The sequence below is a fragment of the Tursiops truncatus genome, chromosome 18 (genome assembly GCF_011762595.2).
Source record: "Tursiops truncatus isolate mTurTru1 chromosome 18, mTurTru1.mat.Y, whole genome shotgun sequence".
NCBI classification, from domain to species: Eukaryota; Metazoa; Chordata; class Mammalia; order Artiodactyla; family Delphinidae; genus Tursiops; species Tursiops truncatus.
The window spans coordinates 46,150,490-46,165,110 of NC_047051.1; the positions used below are offsets into that span (position 1 = coordinate 46,150,490).

General features: G+C 40.4%; 1 pseudogene; it reads left to right on the forward strand.

Moving 5' to 3' along the window:
• Positions 1–3,864: 3,864 nt before the first annotated feature.
• On the forward strand, positions 3,865–4,457 carry LOC109547582 (peptidyl-prolyl cis-trans isomerase A pseudogene; annotated as a pseudogene).
• The last annotated feature ends 10,164 nt before the right edge of the window (positions 4,458–14,621 follow it).

Sequence of the window (14,621 nt, forward strand, 5' to 3'; positions counted from 1 at the left end):
TGGAAACATAGCTGGTAAGAGACAGAGCTGGGTGTTCTGACTTCAACTCCTTGACTCTGAAATAACAAACCCATCTCAAGAGTCACGAGACTCACCTTAAGTCTAGGGCAGCCCATCAGAGTCAAGGAACTAGGGAAACTGGACTTGAGGTAACTTCAGTTCATCTAGAGGGCTTCCCAGTCTCCCTTTGGGGCAGGAGTCGCTCCAGGGTGCAGCGTGCCTGGGCCTGTCAAGAGTAGTAGTTGAGTCCTGATAAGATAAAGCAAGTGGATTAATCTGCTTAGAGAGAAGCGCAGATTCTGACTGTGTCTTGAGGAGGAGTAGTGGAGAATCCGAGCTGCCATGTATAGGAACAGACCCCAGAGCTTGGATGGGCCTTTAGGGAGTGTTTTGTCCACTGACTTGAGAAAATTATCCAAGCCAAATAACACCAGCCACTGTCGAAGCAGAATGACAAGTACATTCCTTGAGATTATACCTAAAGGGAAGACAAGAAGAAAGGAAAGTGGGGATGTTCCCAGGCTTTTGATCTTGTCTACCTGACACAGGCCTCTCGTCCCCCACCCACAGACTTCCTGAGGCAGGAAGTGGTGACATGGCCCTGGGTTTGTCAGCCCTCTCCTGCTCTGAGTCATCAGGATTGCTGGCATAGTTCTCCAGGAGATCTCCAAGGAGATAATTCACTCCCCTTTTAGGGGCTTGGCATCGTGCTGAGTGGCAAATCACTCGTGAACTGCCAGACTTCCATCCAGTGTGAGATTTCCTCCTTGGAACGTCTCTCAGGTTCCTTATAAGCAGTATCTTCTGACTTCTATTAACATTATCCTATAGTAACTAACTCTAAGTGGGGGGGGGCTGTTGGTTATCAAAATAGACAGTGGAATGAATTACAGTGAATTTTAACCATTCCCCCGTTGTGGAATGTGAATATGGTTTCCAATATATGTTATTCTAAACAATGTTAAAGAGAACATCTTTCTACATAAATGTGTGCCTGTGGATGAGTTTCTGTAGGATAGATCTCTAGATGTGGAACTGAGGGGTCATTTAATTTATTTTATTTATTAATTTTTTAATTAGTTAATTTATTTATTTTTGGCTGCGTTGGGTCTTCATTGCTGTGCGGGGGCTACTCTTCACTGCAGTGCGTGGGCTTCTCATTGCGGTGGCTTCTCTTGTTGTGGAGCACAGCACCTAGGCTCATGGGCTTCAATAGTTGTGGCACGTGGGCTCAGTAGTTGTGGCTCGCGGGCTCTAGAGCTCAGACTCAGTAGTTGTGGCGCACGGGCTTAGTTGCTCTGCGGCATGTGGGATCTTCTCGGACTAGAGCTCAAACCGTGTCCCCTGCATTGGTAGGCGGATTCTTAACCACTGTGCCACCGGGAAAGCCCAGGGTTCATTTAATTTACATAGAGGAAAAAATAACATAAATATAAGTATTTATGTTGTTTTAATTTACCCTATTTAAAGCCTTTTTATTATGGAGATTTACAAACAAATATAAAATTAGAACGGTAGAATGAATGCCCACTACCCCTTTATGAACTCACAGCCACCCTTAATTTACCTTTTCCCCTGCCTCCCCTCCCCTTGATTATTTTGAAGCAAATCTCAGACATTGTATCATTTCATTTGTAACTATTTCAGTATGCGTCACTTCAAGATGATTCTTTAAAAAAAACATAACCACAACACTATCTTTGTACCTCAAAAATGAGTATAATCCAGATATGTCAAATATTTAAGATCTGAATAGGTTCTCAAAAACTGTCCTTAAAAAAAAAAAAAGAATATTTACCCTTCCACCAACAGTACTGCAGAATTCTGGAGGGAAAGACAGTGTACAAGGGAAGGAACTTGCATTAGCCAATGTTGAAATGTGAAGAGCGACACCAAGAAATGGCAATGTAGCAAGAGTGGAAGCTGAACCCACCAGTGGTCTCTGAGCTCTCCTCATACATTTCACCCCCCCAAAGAACAGTCTTGAATAGCAGACGACATCAAAAGGCAGCTGTGCTTTTCTCAGAATAAAACAGCTGAGTTAAACAATCAAAACCAAACAGCTGTACTGCCTTTGGATTTAGTGTTACATTAAAATTAGATGTTTTCTTCCCCCCAGCCCCCCGCCCTTTCTTTTCTTTTTTTTTTTTTTTTGCGGAAAGAAACAATTGAAGAGTTTTATTTTAGACATAAATGTTATGTTCAAATCACGTGCACACAGCCCACAGTAAAATGTTAGTTATTATGGAAATTTGGCTGATAGCACTGTCACACATAAGTCTATGGGGCCTAGACCCCATAAGTCTAGACCCTCTCTCTATTGTTTTCATTATTCAATACTACTTAATTATTTAGAATTTGCCTGTGTACAGTGAACACTATTTATGATCCAGAAGTGGAAGTTCACATGCAAATTTTTCAGATATTTTATTTGTAAAAAGTATGAAAATATTCCATGGAATTAAAACAACTTAAACTTGATTTTTAAACAAGGATTATTTCTTTCCTTTATAGAAAAGTTAATTATTATCTTAAAATCTAAACTAAATGGAACAATACAAGCAAAAAAACAAAACACGGTCTTAATTCTTCCTTAAAATAAGCCTATAACCTTCCAAAGAATAAAGGTAATACTATTCGTTAAAATTTACATTACAAAAATATGACTTGATTGTAGAAATATAGTTAAACTGAAAGAAGAAAATAAAGATTCCTATGGTTCCACCATTTATTCTTCATATATAACCTGGTATACATGCTAGACACCAGACAGAGGTAACTACCGGCCATTCATAAATCCATTTTGCAAACTTAAGGGTTACACTGTTCATTTTCGTCTGTAGTCTGCTTTGTTTTCTACCTAGGTCATGATAATTTTTCCGTGTCATTAAATATTTTTCATGACGTAATTAACATAGTCCCACAAAAGTGTTTTTAACTTTTTTCTCTCCATGAGTACATTCTGGGAGTCAGACTCTCTAGAAGCAGAAAAGAGGAGACCGACTTGAAACCAGCACTTTTCAAATTATGTGTGATGAAGGACAGTTTTAAAAATTTCCAATCTTGGGAATTCCCTGGCAGCCCAGCGGTTACGACTTGGCGCTTTCACTGCTGGGACCTGGGTTCAGTTCCTAGTCAGAGAACTAAGATCCCACAAGCTGAGCTGTGTGGCCAAAAATAAATAAATAAAAAGTAAAATTTCCAATCTATTATGGACTGAGATTTTAAAAAATATGATAAAAATAAGAGAAATGAAACATTAATTTCAGAAACAATTTTCAAGAAAATATTTAATAGAAAAATAGAATAAATGTATACCAAGTACCAGCCCAAACTTTTAATTTTATTTATTTATTTGGTTGCAGGATCTTAGTTCCCCAACCAGAGATTGAACCCATGCCCCCGGCAGTGAAAGCACAGGCGTCCTAACCACAGGACTGCCAGGGAATTCCCACAAACCTTTTAATATTAGATGTGATAGATATCAAATTACTCTGTGAAATGGTTGTATAAATTTCAGAGTGTTTATTGTCAGTATTTTTTATTGATATTATCACAGGCCAGTGGCAGTTACATGGACTGTACTTTGATTACATTACTTTAGACCTTCCCAAGATCATTAAGTAAATACTTCTCTTCGTAAACAGTCAGGGGTGGAAAGGTTAAATAATAATTTTAATTTGCTATTTGAGAGTTGAGCCAAGAACCTTCAACTCTCCTTCACTTTCCACACACGGGCAGGCCCAGCAGGGTCCTCAGGATGTCTTGGTGGATGGTCACAGGAGTGTCATTCCTTGGGCTTTCCTTACCATTCCTGAAAAAAGGTGTGTGCAAGAAACCTATCTTTCTATCTCTCCTCTACCGCAAGCTCCTTTAAGAATGATCCCAGCTTTGCAGACGCCGTCACCCCGGAACTTCCTGCGCTGCCCAACCATGGTCAACCCTACCGTGTTCTTTGACATCGCCATCAACGGCGAGCCCTTGGGCCGCGTCTCCTTTGAGCTGTTTGCAGACAAAGTTCCAAAGACAGCAGAAAACTTTCGTTCTCTGAGCACTGGGGAGAAAGGCTTTGGTTATAAAGGTTCCTGCTTTCACAGAATAATTCCAGGATTTATGTGCTAGGGTGGTGACTTCACATGCCATAATGGCACTGGTGGCAAGTCCATCTATGGGGAGAAATTTGATGATGAGAATTTCCTCCTGAAGCATACGGGTCCTGGCATCTTTTCCATGGTAAATGCTGGCCCCAACACAAACAGTTCCCAGTTTTTCATCTGCACTGCCAAGACTGAGTGCTTGGATGGCAAGCATGTGGTCTTTGGCAAGGTGAAAGAGGGCATGAATATTGTGGAAGCCATGGAGCGCTTTGGGTCCAGGAATGGCAAGACCAGCAAGAAGATCACCATTGCTGACTGTGGACAAATCTAATAATAAATTTGACTTGTGTTTTATCTTAACCACCAGACCATTCCTTCTGTAGCTCAGGAGAGCACCCCTTCATCCCCATCTGCTTGAAATATCCTATAATCTTTGTGCTCTCATTGCACTTCTTTGGGTTCCATATTTTCCTTATTCCCCTCCAAGTTTAGCTGAATTGCAAAGTTAAGTTTATGGTTATGAAATAAAAACTAAACAACCAAAAAAAAAAAAAAAAGCAATGATCCCAGCCTGCTGCTCTCTGAATGAGCCAACCAATAAAGCGGCCCATGTAGCTCTTGCTTTTATTATGATTGATTCCTATTTTTTTTTTTTTTTTTTGCGGTACGCGGGCCTCTCACTGTTGTGGCCTCTCCCGCTGTGGAGCACAGGCTCCGGATGCGCAGGCTCAGCGGCCATGGCTCACGGGCCCAGCCGCTCCGTGGCATGTGGGATCTTCCCGGACCGGGGCACAAACCCGTGTCCCCTGCATCGGCAGGCGGACTCCCAACCACTGCGCCACCAGGGAAGCCCTGATTGATTCTTTTAAGCAGCTTTATTGAGGTGTAATTGATATACAGTGAACTGCACATATTTAAAGCATACAATTTGATGTGTTGACATAGATACACCATATATATATATATATATATATATACATACACACCTGTGAAACCATCTCCACGATCAAGATAGTGAACATATTCATCACCCTAAAGTCTCTTCATGCCCCATTAACATTCTTTCCTCTGCCACTCCTGCCCCCTCCCCTCTCCCAGGCAAACACAGATCTGCTTTCTGTCAGTATTATCTACTTTGCATATAAATAAAACATAAATTTATTTATTTATATTTTTGGCTGCGTTGGGTCTTCATTGCTGCATGCGGGCTTTCTCTAGTTGCGGCGAGCGGGGGCTACTCTTCGTTGTGGTGCGCAGGCTTCTCATTGTGGCAGCTTCTCTTGTTGTGGAGCACAGGCTCTAGGCACGTGGGCTTCAGTAGTTGTGGCGTGCAGCTTCAGGAGTTGTGGCTCACAGGCTCTAGAGCACAGGCTCAGTAGTTGTGGCGCACGGGCTTAGTTGCTCTGCAGCATGTGGGATCTTCCTGGACTAGGGCTCGAACCCGTGTCGCCTGCATTGGCAGGTGGATTCTTAACCAGTGTGCCACCAGGGAAGTCCCTACTTTGCATTTTTAAGAGTTTTATATAAATGAAACCATACTGTATGTACTCATTTTTGTCTAGCTTCTTTGAATTATTTTGAATATATATATTACATAATTATTTTGAGATTCATTCCTGTTGTGTGTATGAACATTTCATTCCTTTTATTGCCAAGTAGTATCCCATTGTGTGGATAGAGCATGGTTTGTTTATCCACTCACCTGTTGAAAGATATTTGGTTGATTCCAGTGGTGTATGTCAGTTGTATCTCAATAAAACTGGAAGAAAAAAATTATTTTTTTTCTTATTATTGTGTTGAGGTCTTTAAAAAAAAATTAATTAATTAATTAACTAGGTTGCATCAGGGCTTAGTTGCAGCAGGCGGGCTCCTTTGTTGTGGCATGTGAACTCTTAGTTGCGGCATGCATGTGGGATCTAGTTCCCTGACCAGGGATCGAACAGGCCCCCTGCATTGGGAGCGTGGAGTTGTATCCACTGTGCCACCAGGGAGGTACCTACTGAGGTCTTAATATAGTCTAATGCAAGTCCTTTCTCAGATATATGCTTTGCAAGTTTTTCTCTCAGTCAGCACCTGCTCTAGTCACAAAGTCTCCCCTCTGTGTATGTGTTTTTCCTAATCTTATAAGGACACTAGTCATGTTGAATTTGGGGTCACCCTAATGACTTCAGTTAACCTTGATTACATCTTTAAAGACCCTATCTCCAAGTACAGTCCCATTCTGAGGTACTGAGAGTTAGGAATTCAATATATGAATTTTGGAGGGATACAATTTATCCCATAACAGCCACCTAACTGAAAGGCGAAACTATTCAGAATTCAGAAGGACTATATTTCTAATCCATTCAACACTGGTAACTCAATGGAAGATTCTTCAAGTGAATCTCAAGTAATGATGTCATATTATTTGTGGCACATGAATTCTCTCTAGTAGTTCACATTACATGACATTGGCCATATCTACCTCACCAATGGGTGAGCTTTCCCAGAAAAAAAATCTCTTTGTGAATCGTGAGTCATTCTCTTCTTTTGTTAGCTTCTGAGCTCTGAAAGAAGTGAAGCAACACCTTTCCCGGTATAAAATAGAGATAATAACAGTATTTGCCTTATAAGGTTATGGTGAGGAGGCAAACAGATAATTCACATAAAGCCCTTAGTAAGGGCTTAAAATGTTAGCTATTGTATTTATTCATCAAATACAGGCTGAATTCTGGCTTCACACTAAGCGCTGTGCACAGTGTTGCTGCAGAGTTGAAGATAAATCAGTCGTGGATACAGCATCAAGTAAATGATTAATCTATTTGTAGTATTAATAACTACCAGTTATTGAGGGCCTTCTGAGGGTCAACTTCTATGCTGCTGCCTTATATTGATTATTTCATTTACTCTTCAAAAATATCTTGCAAAAGAGGTCTTACTTGTTCCATTTTGTAGATGAGGAAACTGAAACTCCTTGGGGTAACTCAAGCCCTATAAATCAGCTATGTAGTCATGGACGTGAGCTTTACACCAGGCCTGTCTGATGCCTAAGTTCTGCTCCTTTCCCTGTGAGCTTGTGGTCACAGAAGAGACACTGCATATGTATCAAGAAATATACCGCAGAGAAAAAGTGCTATGTGCCTTAAGAGAGATATTGATTGTTATAGGCATTCGAACAGGAAGAGAGATTTCCCTTTGGGATTTTAGGGAAAACCTGTAGGAGAGAAATAATTTGGGCCGAATTGGCACGTGTGGAATTGGCAGGGTTGGGGGATGGCAGCGTTCCTGGGTATAAGAACAAAACCATACAACAGGAAATTGTGGTTTTTAAATAAGGAACAAGAGGGTGTTCGGTTTGACTAGAATTATGTGGAAAACCTCATCAGCTCCAGCTTGAACTATTGCCCCTTTGTTCTCCTTCTAACTCTCCCTCTGTCTCATCCTTCTTTGCACTTGGTCCCCTATATCTTGTCCACATTACTGGGACATGGATGATTTTTCTAAATCTGATCATGTCGTTCCCCTGCATGAAATTCTCCAATGTCTCCCCATCACCAACAGAAGAAATATCTAAACTTTAGAGCCATGATGGCCTGAACACCCAACTAAAACCTGGGAGGAGCTGCCACATTCCCTGACACGGCCCTGGTCTTCACACATGCTGGTTTGCTTTTTCCTTACTTATCCTCCTGGAAAATTCTACTTTCATTCTTTGGTTTCAGCTCTTAAAAAAAATGCCTTCCTTGAAGCCTTTCCAGATTCACCTCCACCCCCTCCCCCGAAACTTGGCTCATCTTTTTAAGCACCCACTACATTTGGTGTGTGATCATCCAATGATTATTTTATTATGATGATTATGTTACTCAGATATTCTTCCATTTTTTACCTTTTTGAAGGCAAACGCTGTCTTACTTTCTCTTTTGCATTCTCAAGCCTCAATAGGTAGCAAGAGTACAATGAATACTCCTTGAATAAATGAATGAATGAATGCATGAATAAATACCGGGACTATATTAGCAAGGAATATTGAGGTTATATCTTTGGGGATCTAGATGGTAAGTTTAAGTGATTCAGTTCTTTTATTCGTTTTATTTTGTTCTGCACAGGGAGCCAAGGACCATTTTTGAACAAGGGTGATTAATCATGGGTTAGTGTGTAAAGCTATAGGAAAGGCCAGAGTCAGGGAGACCAGGAGGCTATTATAGACATGTGGGAATTGGGGTAGTATTAGAAAATATTTCACTTTACCTTTTTTTTTTTTTTTTTTTTTTTGCGGTACACAGTTCTCTCACTGTTGTGGCCTCTCCCGTTGCGGAGCATAGGCTCCAGACGCGCAGGCTCAGCGGCCACGGCTCACGGGCCCAGCTGCTCCGCAGCATGTGGGATCCTCCCGGACCGGGGCACGAACCCGTGTCCCCTGCATTGGCAGGCGGACTCTCAACCACTGCGCCACCAGGGAAGCCCCACTTTACCTCTTTGACCAAAGAAAATGTTACTGGGAAATGAAGTGAACTTTTCAGTTAGTAAACTTTTTCTCAAAATCCCAGAGCCTAAGTAAGAAATTCTTATCTGCTCCATTACCATGTTCTTCTGCAAAATGAGGTTGCAATGGATGAGTGTTAACTCCTTGTGGCTGATATCAGAGGTTCTCACTTTGTTGTGTTCCTTCAGGGCAGGGACCGCGCATGGAGATCCTTGAACCCCCGGCACCTTGAACAGAACTTGGCAAATGGGTGTTCAATACCTATTTGTTGGAAGAAAAAAAAGCGCCTTCCAGTGTTGTCATGTTCAAGTTAATGGCTCATGTTCTTAAACCCTCTCTGGTCCTCTCCATTCAGACAAAAAAACCTCTTTCTGATGCTTATCCTTTGATAATGTCGTTTCTCCAGCCCCTGCAGGCCTCTTTGTCTCACCAAATCCAAATCGTATTTATATTCTTTAAACCAAGAAAGCTTTTCCCAGCAGAGTTCAACCCCCTATCTTCTTCCACTAGCTTCTGACTGCGCTACTGAAAACCACTCTAATTCAGTGGCCAAGAGTTAAATGAGGCTCTCGAAATGTGCTTACTGGCTGGCTGTGGGTCCCTAGAGGAGGTAAAGTCTTGGTTTTTTTAGTGAATCTAGCCCTAGTTCCCTGGTTCCTATATCTGACTGAATGTCATGATCAGGGAAACTAGTTAAACATCTACATTCCTGATGCAATTCCAATGTCACTGACTCAGAATTTGAGGTGGCTGGGGGCTGAGGACCACAGGAGGCCCAGGAATCTGAATCTGAAGTGTCCAGGCGATTCTGACATTCAGACGGGTAGTCGAAACCCTTGGTGTAAATCTCTTCCCAGGTAAGCAAAAGGGCAAGGGAAAAGGATATGGTGGCGACTGGGGGAGGGAAAGAAAGACCCACAGTCTAGGTCTGACTCTGCTCTTTAGGGTTATCTATGCATTTTTAATTTTATGTTTATAGTCTATGTTTTCTTTCATCCTTTTCAAGGTTAACAGCTAGACGGAATCTGGAGGCCCTAGGACTTGCTACTACATCTATTACAAGCAGGAATTTCCAAGAAGACTAACAGACCTGAATTCTTTTATCTCGCAATCCTAGAATTGCTAGGAATCTTAAAGGTCATTGAGTGGGACATGTACATTTTGAAGACTGCCTTAGCTATCCAAAGGACAGGCAATGACATCAAGATTAGTGATGCACATAATTCTGGTGAGCAACCCTAGTCAGGCTTTACCGGAGGCTTCCTGCCCCCAGGCATTGCTAGCCGAGAGAACAGGAGACCCAGAGGAAAGGCTGATGGGGGAGAGACCTGGATGGTTGCCTACAGGAAAATGAAGGGAGATAGGATTGTATAGAAGCGGAGTGGGTGGAACGGTATGGGTAGGAGCAATGGTTCAGTGTCTTCCAACAGAAAGGAATTTATTTACTCACTCCCCAAACATTTATTAGTAATCTACTTGGAGGCAGATCTGACACTAGCCAGAGCTCCTGCCCTCAAAGGGCTCTCAATCTAGTGGGATAGACAGATACATATCACAATGGAGCGTGATAAGTCCAACAATGGAGGCAGATACTAGGAGTGATGTAAGAATCTGCTAAAATACTACAGCCCACATTCCTCTTTCCTGCTCTTTTTTTTTTTTTTTAACAATTTATTTATTTTTGGCTGCGTTGGGTCTTCATTGCTGCGCGTGGGCTTTCTCTAGTTGTGTCAACGGGCTTCTCATTGCAGTGGCTTCTCTTGTTGCGGAGCACGGGCTCTAGGGCACAGGCTCAGTAGTTGTGGCGCACAGGCTTAGTTGCTCCACGGCATGTGGGATCTTCCTGGAGCAGGGCTCAAACCCGTGTCCCCTGCATTGGCAGGTGGATTCTTAACCACTGTGCCACCAGGGAAGCCCATTCCTGCTCCTTTTTAAACCACCAACTTTCTTTTGTGTTTCTTTAAAAACGTAAATATTTTTCTCTAGGAATGATGTGACAAATGAATATACTTCTCCTCATCTACCCCCTTCCTGTAATTACAAAGCTTTTGTTGGGTGCTATGGACCAAAGGTAATTTATTGGTGTGATATAAAATGGCAATTGTGTGGACGTAGATTTTAAGATGTTAGGGATGGGTTGGCTAGAAGCAAAAAATGAAGAAGCAGATTGAAGGTGCCCCAGATTGATATGAAGGCAGGGAGGTGCAGGAAAAGGAAGAGGAATTAAATTGGAGCCTGAGAAAGGAAAAAAAAATTCAAACATAGAAATGGCTGCAATTAGAAAATATCAGGCAGTATAGTTTAAACCTGTATCTTGGAAGATAACCATTCAAAGTGTATTATTTTACTAAGTAGTAAAGGGGGAAATGTATCCTAACCTTTTAATAAAGAACCACATGAATCAGAAGTGCTGCAGGAGATTTCAAGGATACCAGGGAAGATATTACAATAATCTACTGTTAAAATAGTTAGCTTAATTGAAAATTGATGATCAAATTGATATAGTCAGTAGTAAAGTTACCCTGAATGATATCCAGTGCTTAAAATTACTATATTACTATAATTCAGTCAGTTAATGTCAACTTCAAACACAATTTAAATAATAAACTGTTTCAAAGAAAATTGAAACAATGGTGCTAAAGTTCTTCCTGCAATGGAATCCTAAATTGTTTTATGTAGCTTTTCATTTTTAACAACTAGGTTGCATCTGTGTTACACAGATTTAGTTATTAATAGATATAATTTCAGGCCTCTCCACGGAAGTCAGTGTTTCCTTTTTATTTCTGTCTGCTCCTGCTGCAAGACAAGCACCCACTAGGTGTTCAGAAAATACTTGTTTATTGATGAAAACCTTGAGTAGAAATGCATAGACTCAGAGTTCATAATTTTGATCTGTTGTGAAATAGAATAAGCAAAATGTGGATTCCATAGTCTATAGTCATTTAAACCCATAATATTTTTTTCTAAGGATCAGGAAAGTACCTGTACTTTCTGGACAGATTTCTTCCAATAAAATTGAGATCTAAATTCAGTCTGCTTATTCAGAGCTCAGTTCCAATACTTAGATTATTGGAAGGTCGGTCTCAAATTCAGTATTCACTCCAAGTGACTTTCAGCCTGAAGAGCTGAATAATGGCCTCAATTTTTCTACCCTTTTCAGTGTTGCAGGAATCAGTCACCTGGACTCTGCAGTGTGGCCTGGTTGCCATGGGCAGACTTGTGAGCTGGGACTGTTTTGCATACAAAGGAGAGCACCTGTGACGGTACATATTGAAAATTCAATTGCAGGTGTATTTGCAAATTGGATTTTGAGGGGGAAGTTTAAGCAAATCCTTTTGAAAGCGAATCCCTCCAAGGTGTGAGTAATGAAGAAATAAAAGAAAAGTGACAATCAAAAACCTATTAAAGTCTAGTTTCCAGAGAAGACTCTGACTGTCTAATGACATTTATGCTTTCATAGCTAGACATTTAACAGTCTTTTTGTGTCAGTTGCTTCCTTTATAAATGCCACGTGACAGATTTTTCAGTTCTCTCTGTTTCTAAGACCCTAATCCCCACCACTCTTAGATGCTTGAAATGAGCTGGTGACGCTGAGAGATGAGGTTCTCTGTGCCTCTGGATTTCTCTACAGGAACCAATAATGATGCCTCAAGCACCAATATGTGAAATCAATCACTTGTCCAATCCACTCATCCCGTTGATATTTTCCTCTTTATTCAGTCCTCAAAATCTATTATTATGAAAAAAAAACAAACAAAAACTAAACAAACCAGCTGCTTAAAAACTTTAGATTTGGGGGGTAGGTAGCAATGGAGTCATGTGTCTAAACTAGAGGAAGAAATTATTCTCACCTGATGATACTTTTCATTTGCATTCTTGTCTGCCTCCCCAATGTTTTGCTTTTATTAAAAAGCCATTGCGCTCCCCCCTTCCAAGATTTTTAGCCTAACTGTTTAATTTTGCACCTGAACTCTATTTGCTACTGCTGCCATCCCCCTCAAAATGGTTGAGAAGGAAGGAGTGGAGATGAGGAATCAGAAGCAATAGAAACCTAGATCTGACATTTTGGTCATATTGTAAGTTGTGATAACAATGGATGATGAGCTTTTCACTGTGGCCCTTTCACTCTCTAATTGACATTGGTTATTTGGGAGGGCGGCTGCAGGAATGGCTGGATCAGGAACCAAATCTCTCCCTTTCCCTGCATGGAAAATATAATTCTAATTAGGAAAAGAAGATGGAATTATCAAGTTTTATTACATCGACTGCTTTTTTTTTTAACTTTTTATTTTATATTGGGGTATAGCTGATTATCAATGTTGTGATAGTTTCATGTGCACAGCAAAGCGACTCAGCCGTACATATACATGTATCTATTCTCTCCCAAACTACATCAGCTGCTTTATAAGATAATCTTGGATGGGTTGAGTACGAATGTATTTAAGGTAAAGCAGCATTCACATTTTATTTGATCTCTGTTAGATTCTATGAATTGTGGCCCTGGAACCTGTTAAACATAAATTCCATACAGAGAAATGTTTTCTGAAAGCAAAACTTGATGTTTGCAAAACTTACAGGCTCATGGGTTTCTGATTGGGAGAGTGCACACAGACCCCTCCAAAGTAAATACATACATTCTAAATTTACCTGAGTGCTTTGAGCAGCTCTTAACATCATATGACAAGGAGAACATTTGTTAATCAGAAAAATTACAACCTATTCATACTTATTGTTTGATTATTTCTTTGCTGACCTCTGAGGTCCCATTGTTGATTGAATTAGGTATAGTAACTCATATTTATTTTAGCAACTAGCTATTATGAATGCAAACTCTTCTTATCACCAGATGATTGATAGGCACATTAAGAAGTTGTTCAACAGGTTGCTTGGTTTGAAGAAATGCTTGAATCCTGATAGGTCACATTTTTTTTTTTTTTTTTTTTTTTAATCAGGGAGGAGTGGGAATTAGCACAGATAAGCCCATGGTAACAATTTTATTTTCAAAGTGGAATGTTCTTATTTTGAAAAATTTAATTCTTTTAAGCAGTAGATGCCGTCAGTCCCTTTTATAGATTTAAATGTATGAGATGTTGGTAGGCTGAAAACATTCAGAAATAAATGGTTTTTCTAGTGTTTGGCTGGAGAAGGTGTGCTATGAGGAAAATTGTCAAGTGATGAATTGTCAAGCGGTGGTGAAGTATCTGTTGATACTAATCATCTGACTTATTTTCCTTTTTTTTAAAAAAGGATTATTCTTTCTGTTTTGTTTAGTCATTGCATAAAGGCTTCATTTTGTAGAGACTTTCAGGCACTTAAAATAAGGGAGGATCACAAATGCCTAACATTTTGTGCTGTTGGTAAAGTATTGTTTTGATTCTCCTTTAAACGGAAACATAAGCACAACGGAGTCAGGTCAATTGCTCTTGGCTATCTGATAGGTAGTAATGAGGTTCAAGTTTGTAGGTATTCATCTTTAATCTAGTCTTTCGTTGGTGAACAGTATGATTTCTCAATCATACTGGCTGTCATTTTGTCTCCTTATAATATCTCTTCCTGAGGACACAGGCACTGTGCTGGTAAGCACCAGAGAAAGGCCTAAGTATGAGCATAATGGGTGAGTCAAAATAAAAGGCTGAATATTTCTTCTTGAATGGAAGATGAACGATGTTGCTAGAAAATTCTGTTGTGTGATGCCTCAACTTCGAAAAAGTGACCTAAATTTCTAATGGTGGATATAGAATTAGTTGGATTACTGTACCATTTTATACCAATTTTATGGGGGCAGATACTAGGAAATACAATGCTATGTACAATTATATGAAGGGCAATTTTGAAATAAAAAATTACCAAAGGAATATGAAGATTGGTGACATGGAGTTTCTGAAGTGGAAACTGGCCTGGTGTCATCTGCAGGATTTGCTGGCTCTCAGATGGGGGTCTCTGGTCTAGGACACTGTGAGCATTTTATCTATTGGCATATTCAGGGGTGATGTGGAGAGTGGCAAAACAGCAGAGTGTCTCATTATTAAACAAATCACAGGTTCAAATCTCCCTCTCCCTCT